This window comes from Protopterus annectens, chromosome 2.part0 (assembly GCF_019279795.1).
Source record: "Protopterus annectens isolate FY-2018-M chromosome 2.part0, PAN1.0, whole genome shotgun sequence".
Taxonomy (NCBI): domain Eukaryota; kingdom Metazoa; phylum Chordata; order Ceratodontiformes; family Protopteridae; genus Protopterus; species Protopterus annectens.
The window spans coordinates 161,500,173-161,513,799 of NC_056728.1; positions in this window are offsets into that span (position 1 = coordinate 161,500,173).

Genomic DNA, 13,627 nt, shown 5'->3' on the forward strand with positions numbered 1-13,627 from the left:
TAACAGTGGAACTGAGATCCCCACCCATGGGCAGTCACCACTGCACCTTCACAGCCCCGAGGGTGGCTGTGCTGAAGGCTGCATAGGATGGGCAGGCTCACCAGTGAGATGCGCCACTCTCACCTCGAGCTGGCATAGGGGATCAGCGACTGAACGCTGGATCTCCCTACGCACCACAACCCAGACCCTTCAAAGGGTGACAGGTGGACCTTCTCCACCCACGCTTGCACGGGGGGATGAGCCCCATCCCCTGCAGTGTTTCCACCCGAAGGTGGCACAGGACCAACGAGGAGGGGAGCCCAGGCTGGGCACTGGACCTGCTGGTGCCAGGTGCACTCGCCAGCTGAGGAGGGACAGGTGGGTCCGCTGGGACTGGCCTTCACATACATTCTATGATTAGGTGTGTTTAATTACAACATAAACAACAGCATTCCAAATTAGTTATAACAGCATGCAGTAATATTCTCATTAACCCAACACACCAAGGTTCCAACAGTTGAACAACAAGCATAACACATGCATATATTGAACGGCAGTGGACATTCCAACAGCATGCAGGGATGATTGGTGGCAACAGGCCACCATGATTCTGGTGTTTGAACAGGGCACATGCATCAAAGTGAATGCAGATATTTATAGAACAATAGGACATATGTCCCAACAAATGTTTTGAGATTACACATACCCATTGAGGTGTGGAATTGCATTGTTTATGCACATACAGTAGGGTGTAGAAAGAAACCTCAATTAACATCTTATAAGTACTTTTAGTCTACACTACATTCCTATTGACTGCAGGTGTATATCCCCTACATGTATTATTACACTTGCCAACATGCATTAGGTTGTGTAATGGGTTTGGCTAGTTCATTATATACCTGACCTATATCTGACATACTAATTGTCCAAGATGCAGATGTTACTGCTACGTAGCTATTGATTTTATTTATATTTCTTTATCTACATATCTTGATGTGTTCACATGACATTTTCAGTTAAATTTGTACAGAACCCTACATTTTGTGTAGCACACTCACATTTCTGGGGAACGAATTAACAAGCTACTCGTGTGCCAGATTTACTTATTCATGCAAGCCATTAACTGACTGTTGAGGACTGTATATATGCTTCACAGCTACTGGCACGTCCATCAACCACTTTAGATGGGACTGCCCAACTGTGAGTTGCCAGCACTTTTTAAAACAGTACTATTTGCATAATGCAAGGGTAAAACAACACTTCAAAGTAAGTGACACAGACACACTCCAGGTTTTATACCTTTATTAATTACATTACACACTTTTCCACAGGCTCTCTCCTTTATTTGATATTACAGTGCATATGGCAGACATATTCAAGACATATTATACCTTTATTAATAGCTTAGAACACTCTTTTTCAGGCTTGCTCACTTATTTTATATGACAGTACATGCAGAGATATTATTCTGGACAGATTTTACCTTTCTTAATGGGTTACTACACACTTTTTCTGGCTCTCTGACTTATGTTATATAACAGTACATGCAGAGGAATTATTCAGGGAATTTTATAGCTGTATCATTGGGCTACAACACTTTCTTTCAGGCTCGCTCACCTATTTTATATAACAATAAATGCAGAATAATTACTAACCTGCCTAGTGGTGCAGCCTTAGCAGCCTATCTGCATAGGCTTGCTAATTCACAGTATGGACACCTGCAGCTGTGAAGTAAATGAAGGGATATTGAGACATACCTATCCATTATATAGAATAAATTAGCATGTCATACATACTGCATTCCATGACTACCTACTCAGTTGTGGGGCATCTTGCATCCCACGGGCCTCCTGTATCCATTGGTTCAGTAGGTCCTGCTTCCATCTCTTCAGGTCTGCATGGTGGTGATGGACCTGCTCACCAGTCTGAGGAATGCCTGTGACACTGGTGAGGTCATGAGCTAACCGGTTCCAAGCCTTTGCTTTGTACTCCATCCCTTGGAACTGGCCCTGCAGGAGTCTTGACTCATGATGGTGGACAAGGAGCAAAACCATGTATTTCGACTCCTCGATGCCCCAGCATTTCGCTCAAAAGAGTGTACCCTCTCCAGCACTATCCATTCTAACTGCAGATGGGAGCTACAATCAATTATGGTGAGTATTCCCACCTATGGGGCTTAAATATGTCACGTTTCCTGCACTTTTTTGTGACTGGCTGTTTTTGAAAATTCTCGGCTGACTTCAGACCTGCTTGGCAATGGTTAATCTACCATTTATAAGTATATCTATGTTAACAGTGGCTGTTTATTCTAAGCTGTCATGGCTTAGTGGTTAAGTACTTTGATTATGGTGCACAGTGTCCCGGGTTCGAACCTTGTCATTGCATTTTATTTTACTACTGTCCAGACAGGCTAGGGGGTGTGGCTGTGTTTAGCAACTTTGCTCTACGTTGCTCCACGTTGCCCGATGGTGCGCTGGTTGGCGCAGCGTGCACCTCCATGCAAACCGATTGTGCTGTGTAAAGTGCTATTTAGCTATGGGCAACTACATTGCACTGGTTAAAGCGCTGCTTAACTACGGGAAACTATATTGTGCTGGGTAAAGCGTTGCTTAACTACGGGCAACTATATTGTGCTGGGTAAAGCGTTGCTTAACTGCGGGCAATTATATGTCAGGATCCTTTATAAATATACATTTTGTTCACTGATACATAGGCCATTTCAATGCTTTTAGTAAAATTTAAACATGTATGTCAGGAATTATTTCATATACTAATTTAAAACATAAAATAGGAAGGGGAGTGGTGGGACTAGAACCATGAATGCCTCCTCGTTGTGCGAAGGCTCTACCACTAGGCTATTGGGCGTAATTTGCATAAACATTCCTTATTATGCTCTTCCATGTCGAGATTGCTAACTGCAGCTAAGCAATGGGCACACCCGCGCACACATGTGCAAATACGGGCAGCTATATCAGGAATTAGAAAAATAAAATTTAAAGTTTTACTTTTTATAACTGTGCTGGGGGTTTACAATGTCAGGGAGTGTGGTGTCGGGTACGTGGACATTTGAGCGGACTCGCTCTTGTGTGTTGACATTTTACAATTCAAACACCTGCAGGGGCATGGACCTTTGGACTGCTTGGCAGTCAGACACGCCCCCTGCTTTCCTGCACGGTCCATGTTAGACTTGGAGTGGAGTCAGCGTGCCCTAATGAATATTCATGGCACGCTGACGTCATACCGTTCAACTGCAGTCTCCGAGTAAGACTTATTTAGTCTTACACGGAGGATTCGTGAATACGGGGGGGTGTCTTTTTAATAGTTCACATGTATTTCTTCCTACCATTTTCATTCCTTCTGCTAATTCTACTACTATTCTAATGAAACTTATTCATTTTTCTATCCGCACACAGCTCTGCTGCTTAATATGATTCAAGTGATTTACATTTTTACGAGTTCTGTACTGTAGGAATAAGGAAAGTAAATGAAATGGTCATTGATAAATAAAAAGGAGGTAGAAAATTAACTCTTCTAAAGATATTTCTGCTCAATATTCACAAAGAAAGAAAGATGATTTAACAGATCATGTCATTAAAAATGTCAATGATGTTTTCATTCTAGTCTACTTAAAGAAAAAAACACAGATGTAAATCCAAATGGCACACAAGGGAATTTTTTCTTATGTAATACACCCTAGAATTCTAGCTTCAGGAAGAAGTGCTAATGCCACTATTTCTTTTATTTCTACTTGTATTTGTTCTTGTAACTATACTAGACATTAACGCGTAATCCTTATAGAATCAAAATAGAATAAATCACTATTAATAAAATAGCTGTTTTCTCCAGTTTTCCTTGTATTTTCTCCATCTGTATATTGAGTATTTGGATAAAAGGCATACATTTAAACAATTGCCAGTCATGTTCTGGGCCAAAATTAAACACAAATACTATTACTGTTACATGTTCTTAGTGCTTTGGCCTCATTTGCATTGATTATTTCAGCAGTATAGAGAACTATACTTAAAACAAAGAATCATAATTCAGACATTAAGGCAGAGGACTCCATGTAGAGCTGGTCAAGTCTTTTATTCAATAAAATCAGAGATAATAATTGAATAAAAGACTTGACCAGCTCTACGTGGAGTCCTCTGCCTTATTGTGTTTTTGGACTTTGCTTGTGATAGGCAGAGTGACTTTAATGCAATAGACTTTTTGTTTGGTGATAATTCAGACATTAGGACATTATTCTTGTAAACATCTTGTCTAGTAATCACTGCCTTCTTTAGAATGCATATAAATTTTCCACAGAATATCTCTAGCATGTGTGGATTGTTATTTGGGAAAATATAATGTCAAATAGACATGTTTTTAATGATTTATTTAAACTTATAATAGTTGGGGCAGACCTCAAGGTGGTTCCAAAAATAACGCCTCTTTAGTATAAACAATAAAATAAAATCTGTATACCAAATAGTTTTGTAATCCATGTGTCTTGCAAAAGAAAGGGTGTGAATATTTTGAATTCATTGGTGTTAGTTTGTCCTCCTTACAGAACCTGTACTATTCCAGAGTTGTGAAAAGGGCAGGGAAAATCATCACCGACCCTTCACATCCAGGCCATCATCTTTTTGAACTATTACCATCAGCCAAGCGTTATAGATTAATACATACCAAAACAAGCAGCTATAAGAACAGTTTTTTCCCACAGGCCATCAAGTTCATAAATGGTTAACTCAACATATTAGGCTGGGGTATTCTTTTTCCCAAGCCTCCGAGGATTCTGCGATATTGTTTACAAATTGTTAATATTTGTTTCTTTCAGAGTTTATTTCAGTATTTCTTGCACTGAATTGCACTTTGCACCTTGTATGTACATGTATATGTATATCTATTTTTTTGTCTCGTTCTTAATAGCTACATGTATGTCATTTATGTAATTCATACCTGAAGAATCACTGAAACAGAAGTCAAATTCCTTGTATGTGTGTATATGGATTTACTTTATAATCTCGAAATACAGAAATATTGAATTTCAGTATCTCGAGACTATAAAGCCAAAAAATAAAAAACCCGAAACTTTCAAACCATGAAATTTCAAACCAAGAATGCAACATAAACAAAACACTACACCACACAAACACAAACACACCTACCTGCCAACACTACAAAAAACCAAACCAACACACACAAACACAACAAAACTAATACACACACAAACAATCTTGCTAAAAGCAGGGGGGCAAGCCCCCTTCAGCCATGTGGAGGGCTGTGCCCTCCACACCCCCCTTAATTATATATACTAACTCCGAGGTCGCACTAAACACACAAACACATAAAACCCACCACTACACACACTCACACACACTAAAATCCCTACTCAATACCTTACAAAAACACCACTTACCTCAAACCCCAGCTAAATCCACAAACTGCACCTCACGTCACATACGTGAACACATAATGGCGAATGCAACATTTCCGCATTCGCTATTATGCAGTTTTGCATAACTGCACTTTTGACTTTATAGTCTCGAAATACTGAAATTTGACATCTCATTATTTCGAGATTATAAAGTGAAACCGTGCATACTTGGCAAATGAATTTGATTCTGATTCTGATTCTGATGTAATGCTTGAATATTTTTGTATAAGCCAGCACTTAACTTGGGGTGGGGTCACTTAAATGTATCTTTGCAAATGCCACTCTGTCTTGCCCAAGTTATAACAAGTGTCACTGTTGTGAATAACATTTCTTTATTTATTTTATTTTACATTTGTTGACCGGGAATGTCCAACAGAACTAAAGCCCTTTTTCAGTGGAGGCATGGGGAGAAAAGCTCCAAAATATACAAAAGTACTATGGAGATATTCAATAAGTTCCAAATGCCATGCAGTAGTTGCCAAGTTATACAATACTATAAACAAAATCATGATAACAATTAATGCATAAGAAGCAAAAATGTAGTGGTTTAAAATAAGTTTGCTAATCTAAAGCTCAATAACCAGATTATAGGAAAAGTTTTGGAAGTTACATAGAAGGAATGGTATGTAATAGATAAACAAGACTAGGTTGGTTGGTTATGGTCAGGGAGGATACAAACACTGGCACGTCCAGTGTTTTGTGAAGTAGTCTTTGGTGACTAACTTAAATTGTTTGGGGTGCGTAAGGTTCCTTATTTTTAGTGGAAGTTTGTTCCATGCAATAGAGGGGTGGTAGCTGTATAAGTTGCATCCTGTCTTAGATTTAGGTTTTTAGACAGTTAATATATCTTGGTTTGCAGTTTGGAGATATCTGTAAGGGGAATAGAGGGAGATGAGGGATAATAGAACTGGGCAGAAAGCTGGCTGATATAGAATGGAGTGTATGATCTGGAGCTGAGATTGAAAAAACAGGTGTGGTAGTTTAAGCCAGTTCGGGTATTTTAGGGAGAGACAGTAGTGAGATTTATATGTTCGTTGAGCTATAAATCTGACTATCGTCAGGTTGATGCTAGTTTGGTGAGTAGGGAGGAGTTCAGATTAGGGAGTATTTAGGAACAGCAAGTTAAGCAAGGTAGAAAGTAGGCATGAGAAAGAGTAACCCTAACTTCAGGGGTGAGGAATTTGTTATTCCTATGCAGAAGTCCTAGCTTCTGATGGGTTTTTCTGATGCAATTGTTAATGTGTATATCAAATTTTAGTTGATCATCGATGGTAATGCCAAGTAGTTTTTTGCTAGATTCATCTTCTATAGGGTTATTGTTTACGGACGTTATGGAAAAGGAAGGCTTAATGTGGTTAACAGATTTAGGAAGAAAGGATAGCAGTTTTGTTTTTTAGGGTTGAGGATGAGCTGGTTATTTGTGAGCCATGTCTCTGCTGAGTTAAATGATGTCTGGGTAGTTGTTAGGAGTTCAGAATGTGAGTTAGCAATAGTGATGACTGTAGAGTCATCTGCATATTGGACAATGATGGACTGAGGACAAGAGGATTGAAGTGAGTTGGTGAAAATACTAAAAAGTAGAGGTCCAAGTATGGATCCTTGGGGGACACCTGTTCTTACAGGAAGGAGGGTAGATAGTGTTGAGTCCCATCTCACTGATTGCTGCCTGTCAGTGAGACAGCTAGAGAACCATGTCAGTGTACCAGGGGAGAAGGTAAGGTCTGTAAGTTTGTTAAGTAGCAGAGAGTGAGAGTTAGTGTCATAAGCCTTTGATAGGTCAAGGAACAGGCAAGACATGAGTTTATGATTGCCTTTAGCTAGAGAAATAGTGTTGAGGAAGTAGAGCTGTGGAGGAACTATGCTTGGGACGTAAACCATGCTGTGTAGGAGTGAGCAGTTTTCCCTGTATGAGATAATGCATAGCTTTCTTGTGTATACATTTCTCTAGGACTTTAGAGAGAGGAGAGGATAGCAATAGGTCTGAAATTAGAAATTTCTGTGGAGTTACCTCCTTTATGAACAGAAGTGTATAGAATTGTTTCCAGATAGATGAAACTTCAGGTGGAGTGATTTATTAGAATAGATACAGGCATGGCAAGGGAGTGTGCAGCAGTCTGGAGAAAATATGAAGGGATATTGTCTGCAGATACAAAGCATGCTCTGAGCTTAGAGAGTACAGTTTTTATGTAATTAGTGGGAACAGGTTTGAAAGAGAAAGAGTTTTCAGCATTAATAGTTGAGGGTGGGTTCAGTTCAGGGAGGTTAGAAGTGTTGCGATTTAAGGGGTCGGGTTAAATAGTTTGGAAATAGATTAAATAAAATAGGTGTTGAAAGTTTTGGCAGTTTCATCAGGTGACTTGTCAGGACATGGATTTCATGAGGTCGGGTTGCCATGATGTAGTATCTGGTTTATAGCATTCCAGAATTTCTTTGGATCAGATTTTAATGTTGTTGGGGGATTATAATAGAAATCTTTTTTTCTTTTTGTTGATGAGTTTTTTGTTTGGTTTGTAAGTTCTTTGTACTTTTGCAAGACAGCTGGAAGTTTGGAATGTACCCATATTTTCCAAGCCCATCTCTGGTTTTCATAAGGGTATGGGTGGTTTTAGATAACCAGAGTGAGATTATTGCTTTTATCCATACTTTTCTGGGTGGAGCTAGAGAATTTAAAAATTATGGACCCTAAAATTTATTATAGTAGCTGCATTCCTAGTTTAGCATCTAATCAATATTTGCATAAACTAATTTACATGGCTCTATTTTTATATTAACTTTCTTATTCATTTAAGACAGAAAAAAAATCAAATAGTGCAAATATCAGAATCAGTAAAAATAATGCTACAAATAAAATAATCAAATCTTGTCCCCATATAGTAAATTATCTAAAAAATATAAAAATGAAGATAAACCATCATTCCAATTCATATTTAAGTGCATACTAACTAAATACTATTGAAATAAATAAAATATAATAAAATATCAATTAAATACGTAAAATATGACAAAAGCAACTACCCATCAAAAGCCAAGCCAAAAAAAGATATGTTTTTAATTATTTATTAAAACCCTGAATAGTCAGGGCAGACTTCAACCACCGTAGTAGGTGGCTCCAAAAATAACATCTCTGAAAAAAATGAAAGCGCATTCACAAGAAGAATCAAGCCAAGCAATTGGAATCCTTGACAGCCCAGGGATGTAAGATTGCAGAGAATGAGTAAGCTGATAGCACCTTAGAAACTCCCTAAGGCAGTGGTGACCCAGGTTGCATAGGGCAAGATGCACCAGGATGAGAACTTTATATGCAATATCTCAGCAAACTGGTAACCAGTACACACTGAGCAAAACCAGTTTAATTTGCTGAAACATGTTGTAACAGTGATAACACAACACTCCTGTTTATAAGTGCCATGTCTGTCATAAATGTGAGACTCTGAAATAGCCTCCAAACTCAATGGGAGTCCGTGGATGGCATATGGTTTACAGTATGTTTAATACTTTATTTTAAAAAAGGTAGTCATATTGTAAGGTACAGTGCACCATGGTAGGTAGGAAAACAAATCATGGAACTACCAAGCACAAGAGTGTTTCTGGTTGATGCTCCATAATGTTAGTCCAAGGTTTTGTCATGCCACACAGTCTGCCTTCTTATCAAACACTGGGTCACAGTCTGGTGCTAAAATTTTGAGGGATGGTGTCTAACTGTGAAGTAACAAGTCATTAATTAATGCTTTAGATGACAGTAAGACCATCTAGTAACTCCTTTAAGTGCATTTAATGTTCTACATACCTACCTTTGAACAAGGGTAATATAGTTATTGTCTTCCAGTTCTTGAGCACTTCTGCACTAGCCAGTGACCTGCTGAACATCTCTGTTCTGGGGGGCTGCCAATATTCCAGCCAGATTTCTGAAGATTCTGGGAGATGGTCCATCAGATCCTAGTACTCTAGCCTCACTAAGGGAAGACATCCTTTCTCATGGGTGGTTGTTGCCTCTACCTACTTTCTCTCTATCTTCATTTTAGTAATGTTCCCATTCTGCCTTACCTGTGTCTACCCCAGTATTGGTAAATTCCTTTGCTTTTCTTTGTGAAAATGCAGAATAACAATCATTATGTCTCTGCTCTTTACTAGTCTGTGATTCATGCCATTTTTGCTCAGCCTGTTCAGATCTGTCCCCCTTCCCTTCCTGCTGCTACGTAATAAAAACTGCCCTTGTTGCTCCACTCATTACCATCTGCTAACTCCCCTCTTAATTTCAGCCTTAGTTGCCTTCATCAACTTTATTATCCTTCTGCTAGACTTGTTTTACTCTCATTAACCTCCAAACACAACTAAGTAAGGTGACCCAAAGAGGGCTGTTTATTATCAGTCATATACTGATGCTTTTAGATTCATTAATGCCAGAAGTAGGATATTAATCTCCAGTGCCTACCCCATATCTGGAACAAACTTCCCCTGCAAGGTAAACAAAATGACATTCTAGCATCCTTCAGATTAAACTGGGAAGACAGGATGAGTACCCATAAATTTACTAGGAGGCTGATGTGCTTTGCCCTTCTTGTAAAGGGAGCATAGAGTAAGAGTGGGAATTGGCAAGATGCAAATATTATTTTTTTTACTAATTTGCTTTGTATTTCCTATAACACTATAATTAGCTTTACATCTCCTTTTCTTTGGGCATGGGGTATGAGTTTTCATCCAAGCATGACTGCCTGGATTCCTTCTCTGAGTAGCTGATGATTAATCATTTGAAACTCAGGTAAAACTGAGGCAATACAGGTAGATGCTAATATCCATCTTTCAAAAGACCTCCTACTCAGTTCACCTATAAATTATGGAGATGATCAGTTGGAATTTGTTTCTTGCATTTAAAATCTGGGCAGTGTTATTGGTGATAGGCTGACTTTGAGGGATCAATGGTTTGCAATTGTCAAGACTTCTTATTTCCATCTGAAGAATATTGCCCGCAAGAAATGCTGTATACCACCACCGCACTCAGGGATGGTGGTAAATGTTCTAGCATGGTCCTATCTTGATTACTGCACTGTCATCCACCTCAGGCTTTCAGGTGTTACTTAGCCCTTCTACAGCAGGTGCAAACTTCCAATGCCAGAGTTGCTACCGACTGATGTGGAATATACCCATACTGCAAGATCAGTGCAGTTTGCTAGAAGTGCATGGTGTGCTTTCATCAATTGCACTCTTACCTCCTTTGCCATAAATGATCTGGGTCTTTATCTAAAAGAACTACTAAAGCTCTATGTCAAAATGAAACACCACAGCTCTTCAAGTATAGGACTGTGTGATGTTTCAAAAGCCCACCCAGAGATTTCTATCAGTATTTTGTTTTGTTATTTTTCTCTGGTCCATTTAAATCAGCTATCTTGCCTAATTCAGGCATATGGGTTGGAGTCTCATTATTTAAGAGAGTCTATTGTGAGCCCAGCAGAGTATTTATACTAATTTTAGTGTTTCTAACATGCAATAGGCATAAGGAATGGACCAAGTCCTGGATGGAACATCAGCCCATCATGACAGCATACCTCTCAACCGTACCAAATTCATTGATATTTATCGGTTTTGAAGGCAAAACAATGGGGTGCCACAAATTTCTGGGTGGCCCCTTTAATTCATGATTTTTTTTTATTTATTTATTTTTTTATACAATTAAGTGATGGCTGACATCATCATGCAACATTATCAATGTGCAGGGGCATGCGTGGTGGCATCAGCTTTGTGAGGCAGTACATGACTGCCTGTTAGACTCAGAGTCTGTGACAGGAGTTTTTCAAAATGTGGGTGATGTTGCTACTAGTACTAGTAGTTGTTGCGTATCATATTGGTCAGTCTAAGGCAATGTTAGACAGTCTAACAATACCTAGTGCCTACGATATGGCTGCTGGTCTGCTGGTGAAAAAAGCTCTTGAATCCTGGGTAGTGCTAGTGCATTCACCGTCTGTGGAGTAGTTTGTGGTCATTAGTGGCAGTTTGTGTATGGTACCAGCTGTAAAGTTAGGGACGGTCCAATCAGGAGGGTGAAGGATATGTCGATGTCACACCCATTGTATTTCTATTCTTGTTGTTAGTGGTTGTCAAGGTATTTTTTTGGAACCTCTCTGTATTGTCATCACTCCTCGGTTTGCTAACTTTCCTTTCTAGGGCATTGCTTTCTACAGCAAGTGTATATCTGTGTTGATTTTGTGTAAATGGCAATATGTTTCTATTAATATGGTCACCTCATGCACCTTAATTGCAATGTTATTGTGAATCAACACCAGAATGGTACAGATAACTTTCTTCCTGAGTGTGTGCATCCAGAGTTTAGCAACCACTGCTTGGGGATTACATAATCACTGTCTTTGTTGGACTGATCGCACTGCATGCCTGCAGATTGCTGTATTACTTGTTATATTTCTATGTCTCCTTGTTCCTCCTGTGCATTTTGTCCACTGCAATGCTACATTTTTTCAGATAGTTTTATGCACCTGCGGGATGTTATTGTTTCATGTGGGGCTTGTGTTTCTGCTCTAATGTCTGTGAGTTATTATGCAAGTTTGCAGTTTCCTTCTGTTGTACAGTTTGTTGTTTCAGGAGCTTATTGCACTGTGAATTTGCTTGGCCCATAGCTATTTCGGCTTAATAACAGCCTCCTTCGTATGCCTTCAGTGCTTGTGATTGCTTTCATGCCAGAAACAGTGAGCTTCAAGCGCTTACTGTTTTTCATTAAACTTTTTGTTTATTTTATACTGTGCTGGCTGTTCAACTTGATTGTCTTCTGCATTATTCATTTTGATTCAATCAGCCTTTCTGTAACATTTTTTTTTTGTGTGTTACATATCATTATTTTTGCCCAGGTTTGTGCAGTAAAAGTTGATTTGATTTCTAAATGAATAAATACATGCTTTTGTGCTTCTAATCCTCCAATGTTCTCTTCCAAAGGGAAGAAAAAAACAATACTATTTCTTTGTTTGCAAGTGACTAAGTAAATTCTGCTTTTCTTCTCTTTGAAAAGGGCCAGATATTAAGCAAAAGCAGACTTTACTCATATGTGGCTCTGTGGAAGGTACTTCAAAATCAAAACACTGCTGCAGTTTTGAGTCTTCAATTACTGAGCCAACATCTTCTTTTGATGGGTATGATACTTTTACAGCTGGGGAGGAATTCAGATGAATTGTGGGAGACAAGTAATAATTTTGGCATACTTTCTCCACTAGGGATTTGGACTGTGGGTGCGAGACATGACTGATATTGATTTTCCCAGGATGGTTTGCATTTATTAATTCTTGTATTTATACGAAAGTTCAGGAGGTAACAAAGCTCTGAGAAATAGCTTTGATGATGTTAGACATTTAAATACTTTTGTAATAAGGGATGGTAAGAAAAACTAACATGTTTAAGAGATTATTATAAAAAATCCAATGCTTATAAACCATCAGCAATAATCAATTAAATAATTAAATAATTGATAATTGAATAATTTACAAAAAAAAATGCATTTTAAAAAAAAACCTAACAATGATTGATTTACTAGAAGATTGTTGAATTTGGAATCTAGATCTATTATTAATTACAATACTTTACATCGTAATGGTTTGAATTTAGAGATTTAAGAATTAAAATTATGTATTTGTCTAGTATTTGTCAACATTGTTTTTTTTTTGTGGAGAGTATTGTATTAAGCATTTTTAAGTAATAAATATTTAATTTAGTTTAAAATTTAAAATATACACATTTGAGAAGTAATAAATCATTGTTAGGTTTCTTTAAATGAATGCATTTTTTGTAAATTATTCAATTATCAATTATTTAATTATTTAATTGATTATTGCTGATGGTTTATAAGCATTGGATTTTTTTATGGAAAGTATTCCTTGTGAAGGTGAAGGCCGAGGTACCAGAATTCAATAAAGAGCAAAGTGGTTTCATCGCTGTTGGGCTGCTATTTTTCGTTCACCTAGTGTTTTCGGTGTGTTTCCAGTATTGTGCTTTTTGTATTTTGAATAGTGATACTAATGTCGGTGAACGGAGCAGCGATAGCACCAGGAGGTGCGGTAAGCCATCAGCAGGGCATTAGTTTCATTTCTATGTGGAAGGAGAGAGAGGAGAAGTTGGCATCTAACGATCCGTGGGTATGCTGTCAGAATGATTTTTCTGCCAAATATGAGGAACTTGAAAAACTAATGGTCAAAGAGGTAACAACCTTTTATGACCTAAGACTGTTGGAGA